We start from the raw sequence: 21,223 nt of genomic DNA, 5'->3' as shown, positions 1-21,223 counted from the left end.
CAACGTGGGTTTAAGGGATGACATTTCAGATTCAGATTTGTATTTATTTACCACATAGACATCGAAACATACAGTGAAATGCTTCTGCAACGCACACAAAATGCTGGAGGAACTCAGCAGGCCAGGCAGCATCAATGGGAAAAAATAAACAGTCGACGTTTTGGGCGGAAAAGCTGACTGTACTCTTTTCCGTAGACGCGGCCTGGCCTGCTGAGTTCCACCAGCATTTTGTGCGTGATGCTCGGATTTCCAGCGTCTGCAGATCTTGTTAGTGAAATGCCTCATTTGTGTTCACAACCAACGCACGCAAGGAGGTGCAAGGGGCACCCCGAAAGAGTCACCACACACTCTGACGTCAGCGTAACGTGCCTGCAGTGATCGGCACAGCAACACAGAGCATAGCAAATGACAAAACAACAAGGGCAAGACAAGTGTTGAGAGGCGTTGATCATGTGGATAGTCAGAGGCTTTTTCCCAGGGCTGAAATGGTTACAAGAGGACTCAGGTTTAAGGTGCTGGGGAGTAGGTACAGAGGAGATGTCAGGGGTAAGTTTTTTACTCAGAGAGTGGTGAGTGCGTGGAATGGGCTGCCGACAAAGGTGGCGGAGGCAGATACGATAGAGACTGCTGGGCAGGTTAATGCTTAGAAAAATAGAGGGCCATAGGTAAGCTTGTAATCTCTAGGGTAGAGGAATGTTCGGTACAACCTTGGTGACCGAAGGGCCTATATTGTGCTGTAGGTTTTCTACATTTCTATGTTTCTAAGCCCTGTTGCCCTGTTCCTCCCTCTGACGATACCACGCACACGCACTCAATCCTCTAACTCCAGGACAGGCTGTCATCTTTGGACTTCAGCCTCTGGTTGTCTCTTCTTCCATCTCGGTTCTCAACAGCCTTCCAGAGTCGGTATTGATTTGATCCAGTTGAGTAAATGGCCTTTATCTGCTTGTGTCGGATCTGGCTGGTTCTGATGTAAGAGCTGGGGGTGTCCAGTGAGTTGAGCAGTGCCCATGGAGAGGGATGTGTGGCGGGAGGGGATGGTGCGCTCAAACTGACGACCTCTCTCCACATGTGTCGTTGGGTAAGGGTGTTGTCATTCGTGTTATCTCTCTCTCTCTCTCTCCCTCTCCCTCCCCTCCCCGTATCTCCCTCTCTCTCTCCCGCTCCCCCTCTCTCCCCCCTCCCCCAATTTGCTGCTCCCAGCACTTCCTGGTTTAGTTTCAGGTTTTCTGCATCTGCAGTGTCCCCACCTTTCAATCCTGGTCTGTGTCTGGCACAAGTCTTCCTCTTTCCTCAGAAGCTGCCTGACTGGAGGGATTTTCCCCAGCATTCTCCTTCATTCCACAGTTGCAATGAGTTAAGTTTCTCTTCTCCATCTCTACCTCCACCCCTCCTGACTGACCAGCTGAGTATTTTTCATCCTCTTCTAGTCCACACCCTTCTTCACCACGGGCAGAAGTCATCCAGCCTCTCCTGGTCACAGCCGTCCCTTTGGTTCCTGCCAGCCGTTCGAACACGCTTGTTTCTCAAATCTTCCCAATTGATCATCAGCTTCAAACTTTAACCTGGTTTCTCTTTCCACCAACCATCAGGCTCCTGAGGTGTGGAGAACTTCACTCACCCCAACCCTGAACTGAATCGTCAACCTATGGATGCACTTTCAAGGTCTCTGTATTATCTATCAATCCGTCTATCTATCTATCTATCTTGTTGCTATTCCTTTTCGGGCCTTGTGGCACATCGGGTGCCTTATTTTTGCCACTTCCTTAGTATTTGTCTAGTTTTTTAATGAGGACAGGTTTCTAACTTGACCTTCAACCCAGCATGGATGGATAGCACGCAAGGAGCTTGCCAGATCTGAACCCAGGACAATTCACCTCGAAATCCACTGCTGATGCCACTACACCACCAGCCGGCTATCTATCTATCTTTTTATTTATCTGTCCTCTTCTGCACATTGGTCTTTCTTTGCCGGTAGCCCTTATTTGATCCAGGAGCACGAAACATTGACTCTTTATTCCTGTCCGTGGGTACTGCCCGTGCTGCTGAGGAGCTGACCGTATGCACTTCCAGGGAGATTCACCAAGTGCTGGTGATTGCACAGAATTCCCCAATTTGCTGACGCGTGAGTGGCCGTGGGCGTGACCACCGCGGTACCAAGGTGCCATCCTAGGGATGGCATGCAGGGATCCGTTTGCAGAAAAGGCCATGGAAGGTGAATGGTGTAAGTATACCTGTCCAGGTGAGCGGTGAGTGCCCTCCCTCCACACCTGAGCCAGGTAGGATGGATCAGAAGGTAAACAGATTACACTGCCAACGCAGCTCTTGAAGACACACCGAGATGTCTGAAGTTTTAATCAGAAGAGACCTCCAGGATATTAACAGAGAGGCAACTTGGTGAAGGGGTGCATCCCGGTCCCAGAGGAACGCTGTTTCAGTTGGGTAATCAGAATCAGGTTTAGAATCACTGGCATATGTCATGAAAATTCTTAACTTTGCAACAGCAGTACAATACATGATAAATATATTAAAAACTGAATTACAGTAAATGTATATATATTAAATGGTTAAAATGAGTAGAACAGAAATTTTAAAAAAGTAGTGAGGTAGTGTTCATGGGTTCAATGTCCATTTAGGAATTGGATGGCAGAGGGGAAGAAGCTGTCCCTGAATCATTGAGTGTGAGCCTTCAGGCTCCTGTACCCCCTTCCTGATGGTAACAATGAGAAGAGGGCATTTCCTGGGTGATGGGGGTCCTTCATGATGGACGGCAGCTTCCTGAGGCATCGTTCTTTGAAGATATCCTGGATATGACGGAGGTTGGTGCCCATGATGGAGGTGACTAATTTTACAACTTTCTGCAGTTTACTTTGATCCCGTGCAGTAGCCCCCACAAACTACCAGCCCACATACCAGACAGTGATACAGACGATCAGAGTACACTCCACGGTACATCTGTAGGAGTTTTCGAGTGTTTTTGGTGACATACCAAATCTCCTCAGACTCCTAATGAAATATAGCCGCTGCCTTGCCTTCTTTGTAGCTGCATCAATACGTTGGGACCAGGACAGATCCTCAGAGATATTGAAATTGAAATTACTACCTCTTTCCACTTCTATGAGGACTGGTGTGTGTTCCCTCATCTTACCCCCTCTGAAGTCCACAATCAACTCATTGGTCTTACCGGCATTGACGTTCACGAATGTTTAAGAGATGCGTAAACTTGAACTTGAGACGACTGAGGTTTATCCTGTTCAAAAGGGAAACAGCTGTCGGCTCTGGAAATATGAAACTAAACTGGAAAATGCCAGAAGTAAAAACACAGTTATGAGGGATGTAGAAAGCAGGCTTTTTCCACCGAGGCTGAGTGAGATTAGAACGAGAGGTGGTGGATTAAGGGTGAAAGATGAAATGTTTAAGGGGAACATGAGGGGGAGCTTCTTCACTCAGAGGGTGGTGAGAGTGGGGAATGAGTTGCCAGTGGAAATGATGGGCGTGGGTTTGCTTTCAATATTTAAGAGAAGGTTGGATAAGTACATGGATGGGAGGGGTATGGGTGGCTATGGTCCAGGTGCTGGTTGGTGGGACCAGGCAAAGTAACAGTCCAGCATGGGCTAGATGGGCCAAAGAGCCTGTTTCTGTGCCGTAGTGCTCTATGACTCCAAGCTGAGCAGCATCTCTCGAAGGAGAAAGGGAATCAATATCCCCACCATGAAAGAGCATTGCCCCCCCCCCCCCCAAACTCACTGAGCACTGACATCAGAGCTAGCCAGTCCTGACACAAACTGGAAAGGCTGGTTATCTGAGACTGTTGAGCCCAATATTGTGTCCTGCAAGCAGTAGAGCGCTGAGACTGAAGGCGGGGTGCTGTTGTCTGAGCTCAGGATGGGCTCCATTGGAAGAGTAAAGGAGATTAAAGCTAGAGAGGTCGGAGTGGGAGGTGGACGGAGAATTCCATCTGTCACTGCATTCTGAGCTTTGCCACCGCCATTCCCCACCACAGATGCTGCCCGAACTGCTGAGTTCCTGCCGCATTTGTTTGTTGCTCCAGATTCCAGGATCGGCAGACTCTTGTGTCTTCACTTTTCCACTGGCCTTTCTCACCCTGACCAATCTCCCTAAATCTGCAGAAGCCTGCTTAACAAGGCCCAACCTCTGACATCACAATCTAACCTGCCAACCAGGGCAGTGCTCTTGTGATCAGGTGACCTGACCCTCTCCCCTCCCCACCCCCACATCGGCTCTCAGACTCATCTTCATTCTTCTCTCCATGTCTCCATGGTTTGGTTATTCACCTGTTGGTACTGTCGCAGGTAACCAGAGGAGATGGAACACCTTTCCGATTAACTCTTTATTTCTCAACACTCAAGGGCCCAAATAATCCTTCCAGGTAAAGCAATGGTTCACCTGCACTTTTAACTTAATGTTTTATTTTTGGTAATCTCCTCTACGTCAGAGAAGATTAGTTGGCCGTTCAGTCTGTAGGGGTAACACTGAGATACTAGTGCTGACCTACTCCCACTCTGACCCTGTTGTGTGTGGGATCGTTTTGCTTCACAGAAACCCAGTTTCTCAGATTCAGGTTCAGATTTATGTCTCACATATACATGGAAACATACAATGAAGCATGTGTGAACAGCCAGCACACCCAAGGGTGTGTGAGGGGCAGCCCAAAGGAGTCGCCACTCGTTCTGGTGACAAAATAGCGCGCCCGCGGTGGTCGTCGGAACCACACAGAACATGCCAAGCGATGAAGCAACAACAGCAAAGCTAGCCCCATTCCTCCCTCCAATGCACCCAGCCACGTACAGCATTCTAACCCCAGGACAGGCTGGTGTCTCCCGTCTCCAGTCTCCAACAGAACACTGGGGGTGTCCAGTGAGTTCTGGGCTGTGTCCCTGGAGAGGAGTGCCAAGGTGGCTCTCAAATTGATTACCTCTCTCAACAAGTGTCATTGTGTAAAGGTGTTGACTATGTCTGTCTCTTTACCCCGTCTGCTGCTTCAAGCATTTTCCCCCTTCATTCGCCTCCACTGATACTCCCTGACCTGCTGAGTTCCTGTCGTGTTTTGTTTGTTGTTCCGTATTCCAGGATCTGCAGCCTCTTTGTGTCTTCGCTGTTCCACTGGCCTTTCTCACTCTAAACTCTCTCCCTGGAATCGGTTTTGTTTCAGGTTTTCTGCCCCTGCGGCGGTGTCCCCCCGCCATTTAATCCTGGCCTATGTCTGGCTTAAGATATCCTCTTTCCGCAGAAGCTGCCTGACCGGAGGGATTTTCCCCAGCATTCTCCTTCATTCCACAGTTGCAATGAGTTAAGTTTCTCTTCTCCATCTCTACCTCCACCCCTCCTGACTGACCAGCTGAGTATTTTTCATCCTCTTCTAGTCCACACCCTTCTTCACCACGGGCGGAAGTCACGCAACTTCTCCTGGTCACAGCCGTCCCTTTGGTTCCTGCCAACCCGTTCTACTTGTTAAAACCCGCTTTCTTTTCAGATCTTCCCAATTGTGGTAAAAAAATTCATCAAAAATTTTAACTCTGTCATCTGATTGTACATTTATAGAACCAAAAGAAACTATGTTCCTCTGGACCATGACGCACCCGCAAAACGTACGGCACACACAGCCCATGGAAGAAAATATTACCGTAAATAAAGGGTGGTGGGGTGGAGATACATCGCTGCCAATGGGGGTGTAAAGTGCTGCTTCCCTCCGCTAGCCCGCGGGTCACCCTTGGGCAAGGTGTAGCTTAGCCCCAGATCAGGGTCACGTGAAACCATGGGAGCAGGTGGTGGATGGTCGTATGAGCAGTTGGTGCACATCACACATCCTGGTTGACGCCAGGCAGACAATCTCTGAAGAGTATTGATAACAGCTGGGGTCACTGCTCTCTAGCAGAAGAAATTCCTCTTCATCTCAGTGTTAAAGGGACGCCCTTCGCCCCTTCATTCTGAGCCTGTGCCCTGAGATCTTAGACACTCATACTAATGGAAATATCCTCTTCCTGTCCACCCTAACCAGCCTTTCCAGTATCCAGTAGATTTAATGAGATCTCCCTCATCTGTCTGGTCCTAATGCAGGTAAATAGGATTAGGGAAGATGGACAAAGAGATAGTATGAGAGAAGATGGGCTGAAGTGCCTGTTTCTGTGCTGTGTGATTATATTGCAAAAGTAAGCAAATTGTAAAGACAGATCCAGCAATAAGGAGCACGTGTACTGACAACTGGTGAGGCGCTTAGAAATAAAAGCAGGTAGGGAAAGGGATATAAGCAAGAAAATGGGAAATGATATGAGAGTTAGAAAATGCAAACTTCATTCCAGAAGGCTGCAAAGTGCTAGAGCATGGGCTCCCAGTCTTCTGTATGCCAAGGACAAATGCCAAGGACCATTACCAAGGACCAATGCCAAGGACCATTACCAAGGACCATTACCAAGGACCAATGCCAAGGACCAATGCCAAGGACCATTACCAAGGACCATTACCAAGGACCAATGCCAAGGACCAATACCAAGGACCATTACCAAGGACCAATACCAAGGACCATTACCAATGCCAAGGACCAATGCCAAGGACCATTACCAAGGACCATTACCAAGGACCAATGCCAAGGACCAATACCAAGGACCATTACCAAGGACCAATACCAAGGACCAATGCCAAGGACCATTACCATGGCCGCCAGGTTGGCCACCCCCGGCCCAGATGAAAGATGAGACGACGTGGCTTACTTTGTGTCTGACTATGGAAGGGGAGGAAGCTGCATAAGCTGGAGCAGATGTTCGATTGTTCGTTATGTATGACATGGGCAATCATGGTCCTTCCACGACCTTGCGTGTTCTTGGAAAATTTTTCTACAGAAGTGGTTTGCCGCACTCTGGGCAAGACGGGTGACCCCAGCCATCATCAATACTCTTCAGAGAGTGTCTGCCTGGCGTCAACCAGGACTTGTGATGTGCACCGGCAAATGTGGGTTTGGGAATCGGGGTGGCGGCAATACAAAGCTCAGGTCACCCCCCAGGGGCTGGGCATGGGTGGGACCTCCTCGTGCACCTTTGGTTTTCCCAGTGCGGAGGTGGTCACAGTGAGGGCGTTCAGGCGAACTGCAGCGTTGCCTGGGTGACAGGAAGGGAAGGGGTGTATCGGCAGGCAGCTCCTCCGGTTGCATGGGAAAGTGCCTTGAGAGTGGGAGTGATGGGTGGGGTCGGAATAGTCACAAAGCCAACGCTCCCCGCACAACGGGAAGATGAGGGGAGGACGTGACCGGCGGCTCACTTTGGAGCTGGCAGAGACAGCAATGTACTGAACACAAAGGCCTGTGGGGGTGGGGGAACGGTGGAAGGTGATCACCAGGAGAAACTCTATCTTTGCTCTGTCCTGGGGGAGAGGAGTAGAGCAGACTCAAGGGAAATAGAGGAAAGTACTGTTGTGTATTTAATATTTCAGTGATATTTGAGTCATCTTGTAACTATGTCGTTGATTAAGCATTCTTTGTTTAAATAATTCATTACGGGTTCTATGCAAAAATAAGTAAATTTTATACGTCATGATGCTACCACGTGATACATGCACACCTTGCTTAAACTAAAGACTCGCAGCGGTTTAGACTCCCATCTTTTTATTGCAATTAGCTTTTTTATGTTTTGAGGTTACAAGCATAACGTCAAATTTCATTCTGCAGAGTCTGTGGTATCCAGCAGTCCTGAGAACCCAGTGAGCTGGGGGAACTGGGTTCCCTGTCTCTTTGGACCTGGGCCTGCCGGCAATTGGCTCTCGTGGGCCCCTGGACTGTGTGCATCTTGGACATGGGAATGGCCTCCCTGGGCCAGGCCCAAGACTCCCTGACTGACTCACTTCCCTCAGCACGGGCCCTCAAAGATCAAGTGCAACGAGAACTTGAGGAGCAGCCCCCTCTCAGAGAGTAGACGAAGGCTCTGCTGTCCCAAGCACTTCAAATGGACGTGGACACTCTGCAGCGATGGGAAGGGGGATGTCAGAGCCTATGAACAAGGGGCTGTGTGGAAACAGCATCCACCCCAGGCCTCCAGTGTAAAAAGGGTGAAACACTAGAGACCCCACCCGAGGCCATGCCCCCTGTGAGATGGCAGAATAGGCTGGCATGGTGTGGGGAAGGAAGTGGAGGTCAGACAGGAGCAGCTGATGAAGAAACTTGCTTAGTATTGTGCTGGATGGCAAGAAGAACGTTTTTGAGATGAGGTTCAGATCATGTGGCACTCTGTTACAGTACATGTGTAGATAAGAACATAAGAACAGTTGAGCCTGCTCTGCCATTCATTAAAATCATGGCTGATCTGGCCATGGACTCGTCTCCATCTATCTGCCTTTTTCCCCATAACCCTACTGTGCAAAAATCTAACCCATGGCTCTCACCTTTCAACCCGTACTTGAATTTTCTCTAGGCTTTGTTGCATTCTTTGTTTCAGATGAAATTAGCTCACCTCCCAGTTCAATGAAACCAATGGCACGAAGGCTGGTGGAGTTGTGGGCAGGGTAGAAGGTTGCCGTGGGTTACAACAGGACATCGACAGGATGCAGAGCCGGGCAGAGGAGAGGCAGATGGAGTTCAAGCCGGGAACGTGTGAAGTGATTCACTTTGGAAGGTCAAAGCTGAAGGCAGTGTTCAGGGCTAATGTCAGGATTCTTAACAGCGTGGAGGAACAGAGGGATCTTGAGGTCCATGTCTATAGATCGCTCAAAGTTGCAGCACAGATCGACAGGTGGCTAAGAAGGTGTACAGTGCGTTGGCTTTCAGTAGTCGGCTGAATGAGCTCAAGAAGCTGAAACTTTGAGCTTTGTAGTTGCAGCTCTGGTTAGACCACACAGAGTATTGTGTTCAGTTCTGATCACCTCATCGTAGGAAGGATGTGGGAGCTTTAGAGAGGGCGCAGAGGAAGATGCTGCCTGGATTAGAGAACAGGTCATATGAGGAAAGGTTGAGCAAGCTAGGGGTTTCTCTTTGGAGAGAGGGAGGATGAGAGGTGATTTGATAAAGGTATACGAGATGATAAGAGGCATTAAACAGAGTGGACAACCAAAGTTTTTTTTTCCAGGGAACATAACTTTAAGGAATTGGGAGGAAAGTGGGAAAGTATGGGGGGGGGGGATTTCTATGCTTTGCTGTTCCATATCTCTCTCCCCCCCCCCCCCCTCTCTCTCTCTCTCTCTCTCTCTCTCTCTCTCTCTCTCTCTCGCTCTCTCTCTCTCTCTCTCTCTCTCTCTCTCGCTCTCTCTCTCTCTCTCTCTCTCTCTTGCTCTCTCCCACCTCATCCTCCCGTCAGGGGTGGTGGTAAAGGCAGATAGATCAGGGACATTTAAGAGACTCTTAGATAGGCACATGGATGATAGAAAAATGGGTGGCCATCTGGGAGGGAAGGGGCAGATTGATCTTGGAGTAGGTTAAAGGGTTGGCACAACATTGTGGGCAGTACTGTGCTGTACGGTTCTATGTTTGATGCCATGATCACTCTTTTCAATTCTTCCAGGAATAGGTTCTGCTAGGAAAACCGATATCGCTAGGTTAAAAAGTGTAAAGCATATGGACTGAGAAGCTTTACTGTTGGTGGAGGGGTCAAGAACTAGGGATATGAAACGAAGTTGGTAAGTAAAAGGATACAGGCTGAAAAGGGGAAAACGTATTTACACAGTGAGTGTTTAGAACTCAAGGTTCTCAGTCACAGCGATACACTACCAGGAGACAAACTTTCTTTCCTTCTGTCCATCTGGTAGACGCCTCCCATAACAGAGCTCAGAATATTGATTCTATTACCCTGAGCCATGTCTTCCTGATCACTGGTGATTTCACTCGCTGTGATCACCGTCTCCGGTGGGACATGACCAGCTGATCAGAGCTCAGGGCCAGGAAGGAGGAAGCACAGGGATGGCAAGCTAAGGGAGCGTTGGATGATAAGGGACGTGATCAGTTAAGTTGAAAAGAGACAGGAAGCGAATATAAGGTTTAGGAAGCACCAAAACAGACAAGTTCCTCGAGTAATATAAAGATAGCGGAAGGGAACTTAGGCAAGGGTTTAGCAAGGCCAAAAGGGCCATGAAATGCCGTTGACAAGTAGGATTAAAGAGAATCCAAGGCTTCTTATACTTACATTAAAAACAAGAGGGTAATTAGAGAGGGGGTAGAGCCACTCAGAGGATGTGGGAGAGGTACTAAATGAGTGCTTTGCATTGATTTCACCAAGGAGATGTACACGGAGGATACTGAGTTTATTACGGGCCAGGCTCGTGTACTTGGGCATTTTGAGGTTAAGAAGGAGGTGGTTCTGGGTCCTTTGAAGAGCATCAACGTGGATAAATCTCCAGGGCCTGACAGGATATGTCTCAGGTCATTGAAACAGACAAGAAGGGAAATTATTCGGGCCTCGATGAAGATCTTTCTATCCTCACTGGCAACAAAATTCCCAGAGGTTTGGAGAGCGGCCAGTGTTATTCCTTTGTTCAGGAAGGGAAATAGAGTTAATCCAGGAAGTTATAGTCCAGTCAGCTTCACATCAACGGTAGGGAAGCTGTTGGAGAAGTTTTTTAGGGATAGGATTTACTCACATTTGAATAAACTGTAGTGTTGTGTAGAGCAGGTCACGTCTCACAACTTGATTGAGTAGGTGGCAAAGGTGATTGCTGAGGGTAGGACCATGGACGCTGTCTACATGGATTTTAGTAAGGCGTTTATCTCACATGGTAGGCTGATCCAGAAGGTTAAGCTGTATGGGATCCATGATTCAGAAGAGGCAGCCATTGAAGACAGAGAGTAGCAGTCAACGGGATTTACTCTGAGCTGGGGGTCCAGTCATGCTCAGCCAGGATCAGTGCTGGGATCTCTGCGTTTGTTATATATATACATGATTCGGATGGCTGGGTTAATGAGTTTGAAGATGATACAAAGGTAGGTGGAGTTGTGTACAGTGTAGAGGGCTGTAGATACAATGGGATATAGATCTGTTGCAGATATGGACAGGACTATTAATAGATAAATAGATAGGTAGATACTTTATTGATCCCAAAGGAAATTACAGTGTCACAGTAACATTACAAGGGCACAGATATACAAATATTAGAAGAGAAGTAAGAAAGAATAAAAAATGTTCCTCAAACAATCTAACGGAGGGGGTCATCACTTCCCAGGCTATAACTTGATTAATTATAGAGCCTCATGGCGGAGGGTAAGAATGACCTCATATAACGCTCTTTGGAGCAGCACAGTTGTCGTAGTCTGTTATTAAAAATGCTCCTCTGTTCAGCCGAGGTGGCATGCAGAGGGTGAAAAACATTGTCCAGAATTGTCAGGATTTCCCTCTGTTCTACCACAGCCTCCTGTGTATCTAGTTTGACTCCTATAACAGAGCCAGCCTTTCTAATCAGTTAATTGCGCCTGTTGACGCCATTGCCCCAGCACACCACCACAGAGAAGATTGCACTGGTGACAACGGGCTGGTAGAACATGTGAAGGAGAGGCCTGTGTGTACAAAAGGACCTCAGTCTCTTAGGAACTAGAGGCGACTCTGGTCCTGTGATGGTGCTCCACTCAAGTCTGTTGTGGAGGTGCACCCAGATCCAAGTCCACAGCCTTCCTGAAAGAAGATAGGGTGGTAGAGAAGGTAAATGGCAAGCTTACCTTCATCTGTTGGGGCATTGAGCTATAGGACTCAGGAAGTCACATTGTAGCTACATAAAACCTTGGTTGGGCTGCTCTTGGAGTATTGTGTGTAATTCAGGAAGGGTATGGAAAGAGTGCAGAAGAGGATCACTAGGAGGCTGCCTGGATAAGAATCTATGAACACTAAGGAGAAGCTGGACAAACTTGGGTTGTTTTCTCTGCAGCACTGGAGGCTGAGAAACGTTTACTAAATAAGGAGAGGCACACTTAGGTAGACATTTGGAATCTTTATCCCAGGGTAGAAAGGTCAAGTACAAGAGGACATGGAGTTAAGCTTTATTGTGGTCGACATTCAGACTTCTGCAGCATTCACAGACTCAGGGCCTCAAGCCGCGGTACCGCCTGTTTACAGCTGCCAGGAGAGAGGCGTCGGAGTCGGTGTGCTCCACCAGGGGGCGCCATGGTGTAGCATCTGGACTGGAGTTGGTACTATCCATTCCCCCAGTATTCGCTGGGCAGAAAACAAGTTCTACTGATTGAAGATTTCTGCAGCATTGATGGATTCAGGTTCTGGACTACATATATATGTTTTTTTTTTGTGTGAGGTTGTATTTTACTGATACCCTATATGTGCAAGGACTGGGCATCAACCCACGGCATCATCCGCTGGGAGAGACGCGTTGGAGCAGGTGTGTGGCGTCTAGGCTGGAGACAGTGCTGCCCAGCAAAAGACGAGCTCTATTGTGTTCGACCAAAGATTCCTGCGGCATTCATGACTCAAGTCTGGGCTTTATTGCATGGCTCTATCTTACCGATATCTTTATGTGCATGCTATCTTGTACATGAGACGTGTTCTTTGTGCTGTGAGTGACTTTGGTACTGTGTTTTGTACCTTGGCCCCCGAGCTGTATTCATGTATGATTGAATGACAATTAAACTTGAATTGAATTAACGTAAGAAGGGGAATGTTTAAAGTAGGTGTACAGAGCAAATTTTTTTTACACAGAGAGTGATAGGTCTTTACACAAAGACTTCTAGGGGTAGTGCTGGAATAGTTATGGCAGTGGCATTTAAGAGGCTGTTAGGTACATGGCTTTACAGGGAATGGGACAACATGGATCCTGTACAAGCAGAAGAGGTTTAGTTTAATTCGGTATTGCGTTTTGTGCAAACATCACAGGCTGAAGGGCCTGTACTGTTTGTTCTGTGTTCTATGTACTAACTCCCCTGTTTGCCTACCCATGCACTGTAGCTTTCTGGCCATTCGCGTTTTCATTATGTACTTCTCTCACCAGCACCTTTCCCCATCTAACAATTCAGAGATGAGTGGTCCGCTACCTTAATCAACAGACGATGGCGCTGGGCCTTAGCGGTACAATGGCCATTCCAATGATTGTGGCAAGTTTTCGCAACAATTTTCCTCTTGTGTCGCTGGATACAAATACCGAACACAGAAGGAAGTTCTGCATGTGGAGCCCCAGTACACAACAAAATCTACTTTCAGCAAGCGCTCTTTCTCATAATGTCTGTGTCAAAACACCAGGGGCAATCAAACCAGCTTTCATTCTTCATTCTTCTCCCTATTCTTCATTAATCATTCTTCTCCTAGCCTTCGATATCTTCATAGTTTCTCTATAAAGGTTATATGTGGAACTTTGAAAGTGGCCACTTTATTAGATACACCTGCTCATTAATGCAAATATCTAACCAGCCAATCAGGTGGCAGCAACTCAATTCATAAAAGCATGCAGACATGCTGACGGAGGTTCAGTTGTTGGTCAGACCAAACAACAGTGTGGGGAACACAGGGAAGTGACTTTGACTGTGGGATGATTATTGGTGCCAGATAGGGAGGTTTGAGTATCTCAAAAACCGGGATTTTCGCACACGGCGGTCCCTAGAGTTTACGGAGAATGATGTGAGAAACTAAAAAGAGCACCCAGTGGGAGGCAGTTCTGTGGACGGAAACATCATGTTAATGAGAGGCGATCAGGGAAAAATGGCCAGACTGGTTCAAGCTGACAGGAAGATGACAGTAACTCAAATAAACACAAGTTACAACAATGGTGTGCAGAAGGGCATCTCAAGATGGGCTCCAATAGCAGAAGGCCATGAATATAGAAACATAGAAAATCTACAGCACAATACAGGCCCTTCGGCCCACAAAGTTGTGCCGAACCTTAGCAATTACTAGGCTTACCCATAGCCGTCTATTTCTTACACTCAGTGGCAACTTTATTAGGAACAGGAAGTATCAAAGAAAGTGGCCACCGTAGACCCAAGTGGCAACAGCAACGTCTTCCTACTCACCTCCATTAAATGTTCATGAAGGTGGTTACTACCTTTAACAAACATTTTGAACGTCCTTTATGGTTGATTGCAATATGCCTACTGTTGAGCCCAACGATGTGCTTTAACCCAGCCAACATCAACACAGTACTGACATGAGTGTTTTTACTCAGCCCATCCCTTCCTTCTATTTTCAATGCTCTTTATTATAGGAATGGTATTTTGGTCCCGAAACAATGCTTGCACTCAAAAACTGGAAAATCACGTTTTTGGCACCGAGCTCTCGTGAGCGGGAAAGCCTGTCATAGATGACTGTCTCTTCTTGCACCACAGTGCATGCTAAATTCTTATCCAGATTTTATATCTAATTGAACAGTGCTCGGAGCCACGGTGAGCCTCTTTGTTACAGAGTCGGAGCGCCATAGAAAACTGCGGCTCATAAATAGCACCTTTGTCCCAACCAGTCTGTGCCGAACCATTAATCTGCCTAGTGCCGGACCATAGACCTCCGTACCCCTCGCCTCCATGTACCCGTCCAGATTCCTCTTAAATGTTAAAATCGACCCCACAGCCACCACTTGTGCTGGCAGCTCGTTCCACACTCTCACCACCCTCTTGACCGAAGAGATACCCCCTCATGATCCCCTTAAACCAGGGGTGTCAAACTCATTTTAAGTCATGGGCCGGATTGAGCAAAATGCAGCTTCATGCGGGCTGGATCAGTCGGACGCGTGCGAACGCAGCTTTCGTTGCCTCCGTTTTTTCAGCCTGCTCTCATGTGTCTCAGTCTCTGCTATAACTACAAAGTGTTTCACTTTACAAATTCCGTTTCTTATGAAGAAGACTGCCGAATAAACACTAAAAACCCTGAAAACCTGGTATCTGAATAAACTCAGCATTAGCCATATCATACGCCATAGGCGCTTCGATTACTGGGGCCAGCTTTAATAGTAATTAGATATTATCTCGCGGGCCAAAGATAATTCCACCGCGGGCCGGATTTGGCCCGCGGGCCTTGAGTTTGACATATATGCCTTAAACAGTTCACCTTTCAACTTTAACCCATGACCTCTAGTTGTAGTTTCACCCGATCTCAGTGGAAAAGGCTTGCTTGTATTTACCCTATCTATACCCCTCATAATTTTGTATACCTCTACCAAATCTCCTCTCATTCTTCTACATTCTAGAAAATAAAGTCCTAACCTGTTGAACCTTTCCCTATAACTCAGGTCCTCAAGTCCTGGCAACATCCTCGTGAATTTTATCTGCACTCTTTTAATCTTATTTACATCTTTCCTGTAGGTGACCAAAACTGCGCACAATACTCCAAATTAGGCCTCACCAACGTCATATACAACATAACATCCCATCTCCTATACTCAGTACTTTGATTTATGAAGGCCAATGTGTCAAATGTTTTCCTTACGGCACTATCTACCTATGTCACCACTTCCTAGGAATTATGGATCTATATTCCCAGATCCCTTTGTCCTGCCACTCTCCTCAGTGCCCGACCGTTCACCGAGTAAGACCTACCCTGGTTGGTCCTACTGAAGTGCAAAACCTCGCACTTGTCGGCATTAAATTCCATCTGCTGTTTTTCAGTCCATTTTCCAGCTGGTTCAGATCCCGCTGAAAACTTCGATAGTCTTCCTCGTTGTCCACTATACCCCCAATCTTTGTGGTCATCCTTAAATCTACTGATCCAGTTAACCACATTATCATCTAGATCATTGATATAGATGACAAACAACAATGGACTCAGCACCGATCCCTGCGGCACTCCACTAGTCACAGGCCTCCAGTCAGAGAGGCAGCCATCTCCTCCCACTCTCTGCAAAGCCAATGCCTAATCCAATTTACTACCCCATCTTGAATGCCGAGCGACTGAACTGTCTTCACCGAACTCCCATGTGGGACCTTGTCAAAGGCCTCACTGAAGTCCATGTAGACAGCGTCAACTGCCTTGCTTTCATCCACTTTCCTGGTAAGTTCCTCGCAAAACTCTACAAAATTGGCCAGACATGACCGACCACACACAAAGCCATTTTGACCAGCCCCAATCAGTCCCTGCCTGTCCTATTACTTATCTATGCACTCTCTTGGGATACCTTCCAATAACTTTCCCATTACTGATACCCGGCCTAGAATTTCTGGCTTATTCTTAGAGCGTTCCTTAAACAACTAAAGTTTCCTGAATCTGGTGGCCTTGCCTTTTATGCTGACAGGAGCATACAAACTCAGTACTCTCAAAACTTCACTTTTGAAGGCCTCTCACTTACCAAGTATACCTTTGCCAGTAAACAACCTGTCCCAATCCTCACTTGCCAGATCCTTTCTGACACCGTCAATATTGGCCTTTCTCCAATTTAGAATCTCAATCCGAGGACCAGACCTATCCTCTTTCATAATTACCTTGAAACTAATGTCATTGCGATCACTTGTTGGAAATTGTTCCCCTACATAAACTTCCGTCACCTGCCCTGTCTCATTTCCAAATGGGAGATCGATTAGCACACTCTCTCTAGTTGGGACTTCTATGCACTGATTAAGGAAACTTTTCTGAACACATTTGACACTCTTTCCCATCCAACCCGTTTACAGATTGGGAGCCCCAGTCATTACATAGAAAGTTAAAATCACCTACTATAACAACCTAATGTTTCTCACAACAGTCTGTGATCCCTCTACAAATTTGCTCCTCTAAATCCTGCGGACAGCTGGGTGGTCTGTAATATAATCCCATTAATGTGGTCATACCTTCCTCATTCCTCAGTTCTACCCATAAAGCCTCACTAGACGAGCTCTCTAGCCTGTGGTCTATCTGAGCACGGCTGTGATATTTTCCTTGACTTGTATTGCCACCCTTCCCCCCTTTAATCCCCCCACACTATTGGGTCCAAAACAATGGAATTCTGGAACACTGAGCTGCCACTCCTGCCCCTCCTGCAACCAAGTCTCACTAATGGCTACAATGTCATAATCCCAGGTGCTGACCCATGCCCTGAGCTCGTCCGCCTTTCCTCAATACTCCTTCCGTTGAAATATACACAATTCAGAACATTAGTCCCAGTATGCTAAACCTTTTGATGACTGAGTTGTATGTAGGCTTAACAACATCTTTCAATACAACTACTCCACTATCTGTTCTGGTGTTCTGGTTTCCATCCACCCCCCACTTCCCACTCCGGGCAACGCTATCAAACCTTCCTGCTAGGCTATTTGTCCCCAACCATTTCAGGTACGAACTGTCCCTTCAGTACAAGTCCCATCTTCCCTGGAAGAGAGCCCAATGATCCAAAAATCTCAAGACCTCCCTCCTGCATCAACCCTTTAGCAACATGTTAAGCTGCAAGGCCTTCCTATTTCTGGCCTCACTAGCGTGTGGCACGGATAACAATCCTGAGATCACAGCCCCAGAGGCCCTGTCCTTTGACTTAACACCTAGCTCCCTGCACTCGCTTTGCAGAACCTCCTCACTCGTCCTACCCATGTCATTGGTACCTAACCACGAGGAAAACTGCAGATGCTGGAAATTCAAGCAACACACTCAGAATGCTGGTGGAACACAGCAGGCCAGGCAGCATCTATAGGGAGAAGCGCAGTCGACGTTTCGGGCCGAGACCCTTCGTCAGGACTCAGTGTCATTGGTACCTAGATGGACCACGACCTCCGGATGCTCACCCTCCCACCCTTAAGAATGCTGAGGATTGGATCCAAGATGTTCCTGACTCTTGCACTGAGGAGGCAAAAAATCTTCCAGGAATCTTGTTCTCATCCTTTCTGTTCCCTGAGTCAATGAACCTCCTATCACTACAGGTCACCTTCTTTCCCCCCTTCCCTTCTAAGCCACAGAGCCAGGTTTAGTGCCTGATAATTGACTGCTGTGGCTTTCCTCTGCTAGGTCACCAACACCTCCCCCCGCAACAGTATCCAAAGCTGTTGTTGAGTGGAATGGCCACAGGGGTATTCTGCACTGGCTGTCAATCCCCTTTCCTCCTCCTGACAGCCGTTCTGTTTCCTGTGTCCTGCACCCTGGGCGTAACTACCTCCCTGTGTACCCTGTCCATCAACCCCTCATTTGGAGTTCATCCATTTCCAGCTCCGAATCCTCAGGATTGTCTGTTGGAAGCTGGAGCTGGATGCACTTCCTACAGGCATAATCGTCAGGGTCACATCCCGCAAGAGGGGCATTCCAGAATCCTGCCTGGCATTCCCATTCCTCTCTACGTGCAGCAAGAAAGAAAGGATAACTAATGACAAAAGATCTATCTATGGCCTTCGCCTCTCCTCGCCGAAGCCTCGACGAGCCCAAGCCTCAACTCTCCACTCCCACAGTGACCGCTGCGCATAAACCGAACTTGTTCCTATTGGTCCTGGCCAAGTGCCTCATTATTCGCAATCCATCGTCTCCTCGGGAACGGTGGTGCACAAAGTGTGGCCCTCACACTCGCTTCCCCTGCGCCATCCGGTGTCTCCTCGGGACTGGGGCGCGCAGAGTGAATTCTGAAGCAATAGCAAGGTGGCCCCTTTTTAACGATAAAGATTAGCTTTACTTGTCGCGTCTACACTGAACCATACCGTGAAATGCGTCCACGACCATGGATGTGCCGGGGAGCAGCCCACAAGTGCTGCCATGCCTGCCCATAACTTACTGACTCTACCCATGCATCTGTGTTATGTAGGAGGAAACCGATACAGTCACGGGGAGAACATAGAAACTCCTTAGCAGCAGGAAGTCCACTTGCACGTCTTGCATTTGGCTGTCAGTCGTTACCCTGCTACTATTAAAAGCAATGTATGAAATCTAATGGCTTCCAATTGTCCACATTCTTTTACACGGCCTAGTAGTCCCTTCACCTTCCTTTCTCCATCACACCTCTCAGCATTGCTCTAGGTATTTGGTCATTTCTTTCCTCGTGGACCTCCAAGGGGACCACAACCTAGTCGTTGGGTTTTGCGCGCCTCAATATCCGGGAGAGCGATGTTGGCTGGAGTCAGGGCCTTGTGCGTTGACTCTTGGTAGGGTCACCCATGCCAAGCAGGTCAAAGGGCAGAAGCCAGACTAAGAGTTCTCCAGGTTCGCTGGTTCGGCTCAGGGCTAACGACCAAAAAGAAGTGTTACGGAAACAGCAATGAAAAATCCCGTATCCGTGTGTGACGGTATTCCTGAGCCTCCACCCGGGATTTGCATGACCGGCAGCAGCGAGAACCGAGGGGAAGCTACAGGCACAAAGAAGGAAGCCCTGAACAAAGTGCGGACCCTGAGCCACGCCTGGGGCACAATAGAGAAGATGGCCAAGGACAGGCAGAGATGGAGGACCTTCACTGCTGCCCTAAACACCAGCGGCGTAACAGGCAGTAACTATTCCTCGTGGAAATGGCTGCCAAGCCCCCAGCTTCTGGTGTACATCTGCCTTGCACAATTCTGGAAATTGTTATCTGGGAGCAGATCATTTTTGTCTCTGTTGGGCACGGGTGATCCTAGACCTCCATGGGTCCACCCTGATTTCTCCCACTATTTTGCAAAAATCAGAATATACAGAGGGACACTAATAGCATGTTGGAAAAAATTCAAGTGACGGCCTGATAAAGTGTTCATTTCCATCACTGTGAACTTTGTACAGTTCTGCCTGATCGTTTACATGTCTGTGCCAAATACAACAGCAAGGTGTTCTCGGCATTCGCTGCGTAGGGCATACTTTCCATGAGTTCTACAACATGATGTGTCCCTGATTCATCTCGTAACTTCCCATTTGTTGGCCCCCTCTGTTCCAGTTTAGGAAGTATTTTTGATTTCATTTCCATCAACAAGGGCTTTGGTCACCCTTTCCTGTAAGTGGCTGTGGTTGTAATAATCAACATAAAACATCGAACATAGAACATTGCAGCACAAATACAGGCCCTTCAGCCCACAATGTTGTGCTGACCTTTTAACCTACTCTGATCAATCTAACCCTTTCCTCCCACATAGTCCTCCATTTTCTTATCATCCATGTGTCTATCTAAGAGTTTCTTAAATGTCCCTCTACCAAAATGCCAAAGTCAAACTTCAACATAATTCTGTTATCGAAGTAGATATGTGTCACGTATACAACCCCGAGACTCATTTTCCTGTGGGCATTCACAGCCGATACAAAGAAATGCCCTAGAATCAACGAAAGACCACACACAACAAGATGGGCAAACAACCAATGTGCAAATACATATGAAAATCCGTGTACAAAACACAATAATAATAATCAATAAACAATAAATATTAAGAACGTGAGATGAAGAGTCCTCGAAAGTGTTGTAGGCACAGTTCAGTATTGGGGTGAGTTAAGTTATCCCCTCTGGTTCAATAGCCCGATGATTGAGGAATAATAACCATTCCTCAACCTGGTGGTGTGGGTCCTGAGGTTCCTGTACCTCCTTCCTGATGGCAACAACAAGAAGAGAGCGTGGCCTCAACGGTGGGGGTTTTGATGATGATTTCCTGTGATGGTCCTTGTAGATGTGCTCAGTGATGGGGAGGGTTTTACCCATAACGGATTGGGCCCTATCCACAACTTTTTCTGGGCTTTTTGATGGATTTGATGTCTCTGGGCCTCTGCTCTCTGGAACTCAGAAGAATGAGGGGTGAACTTATTGAAATCTATCGAATGTTGAAGGGCCTCGATAGAGTGGGTGTGGAGAGGATGCTTTCTATGGTGAGAGAGTCTAAGAACAGAGGACACAGCCTCTGAATAGAGGGCATCCTTTTAGAACAGAGATGAGGAGGAATTTCTTTAGCCAGAAGGTGGTGAATCTGTGGAATTGTGGAGGCCAGGTCATTGGGTATATTTAAGGCAGAGGTTGCTAGATTCTTCAGAGGCATGAAAAGATATGGGGAAAAGACAGGAGACTGGGCTTGAGAGGGAAAATGGATCAGCCATGATGACATGGCGGAGCAGGCTCAATAAGCCAGATGGCCTAATTCTACTCCTGCATCTTGTGGTTATATGAAGTGACAATACCAGAACCAGTCAGAGTACACTTCACCGCACATCTATAGAAGTTTGTCAAAGTTTTAGATGATGTGCCAAACCTTCACAAACTTCTAAGAAAGTAGAGGCGCTACCATGCTTTCTTTGCAATGACATTTACATGCTGGGCTCAGGAAAGGTCCTCTGTAATGATAATACCAAGGAATTTAAAGCTGCTGATCCTTAGCAGGACATTCCACACACCCACCAATCTCCATGTGAAAAAACCCAACTACGACATTGCCCCTGTACTTTCCTCCAATCACCTTAAAGTTATGGCCCTTTGTGTTAACCACTTCCACCC

The sequence above is a fragment of the Hemitrygon akajei genome, chromosome 31 (genome assembly GCF_048418815.1).
Source record: "Hemitrygon akajei chromosome 31, sHemAka1.3, whole genome shotgun sequence".
In the NCBI taxonomy this organism is placed as follows: domain Eukaryota; kingdom Metazoa; phylum Chordata; class Chondrichthyes; order Myliobatiformes; family Dasyatidae; genus Hemitrygon; species Hemitrygon akajei.
This window is presented reverse-complemented; position numbering follows the sequence as displayed.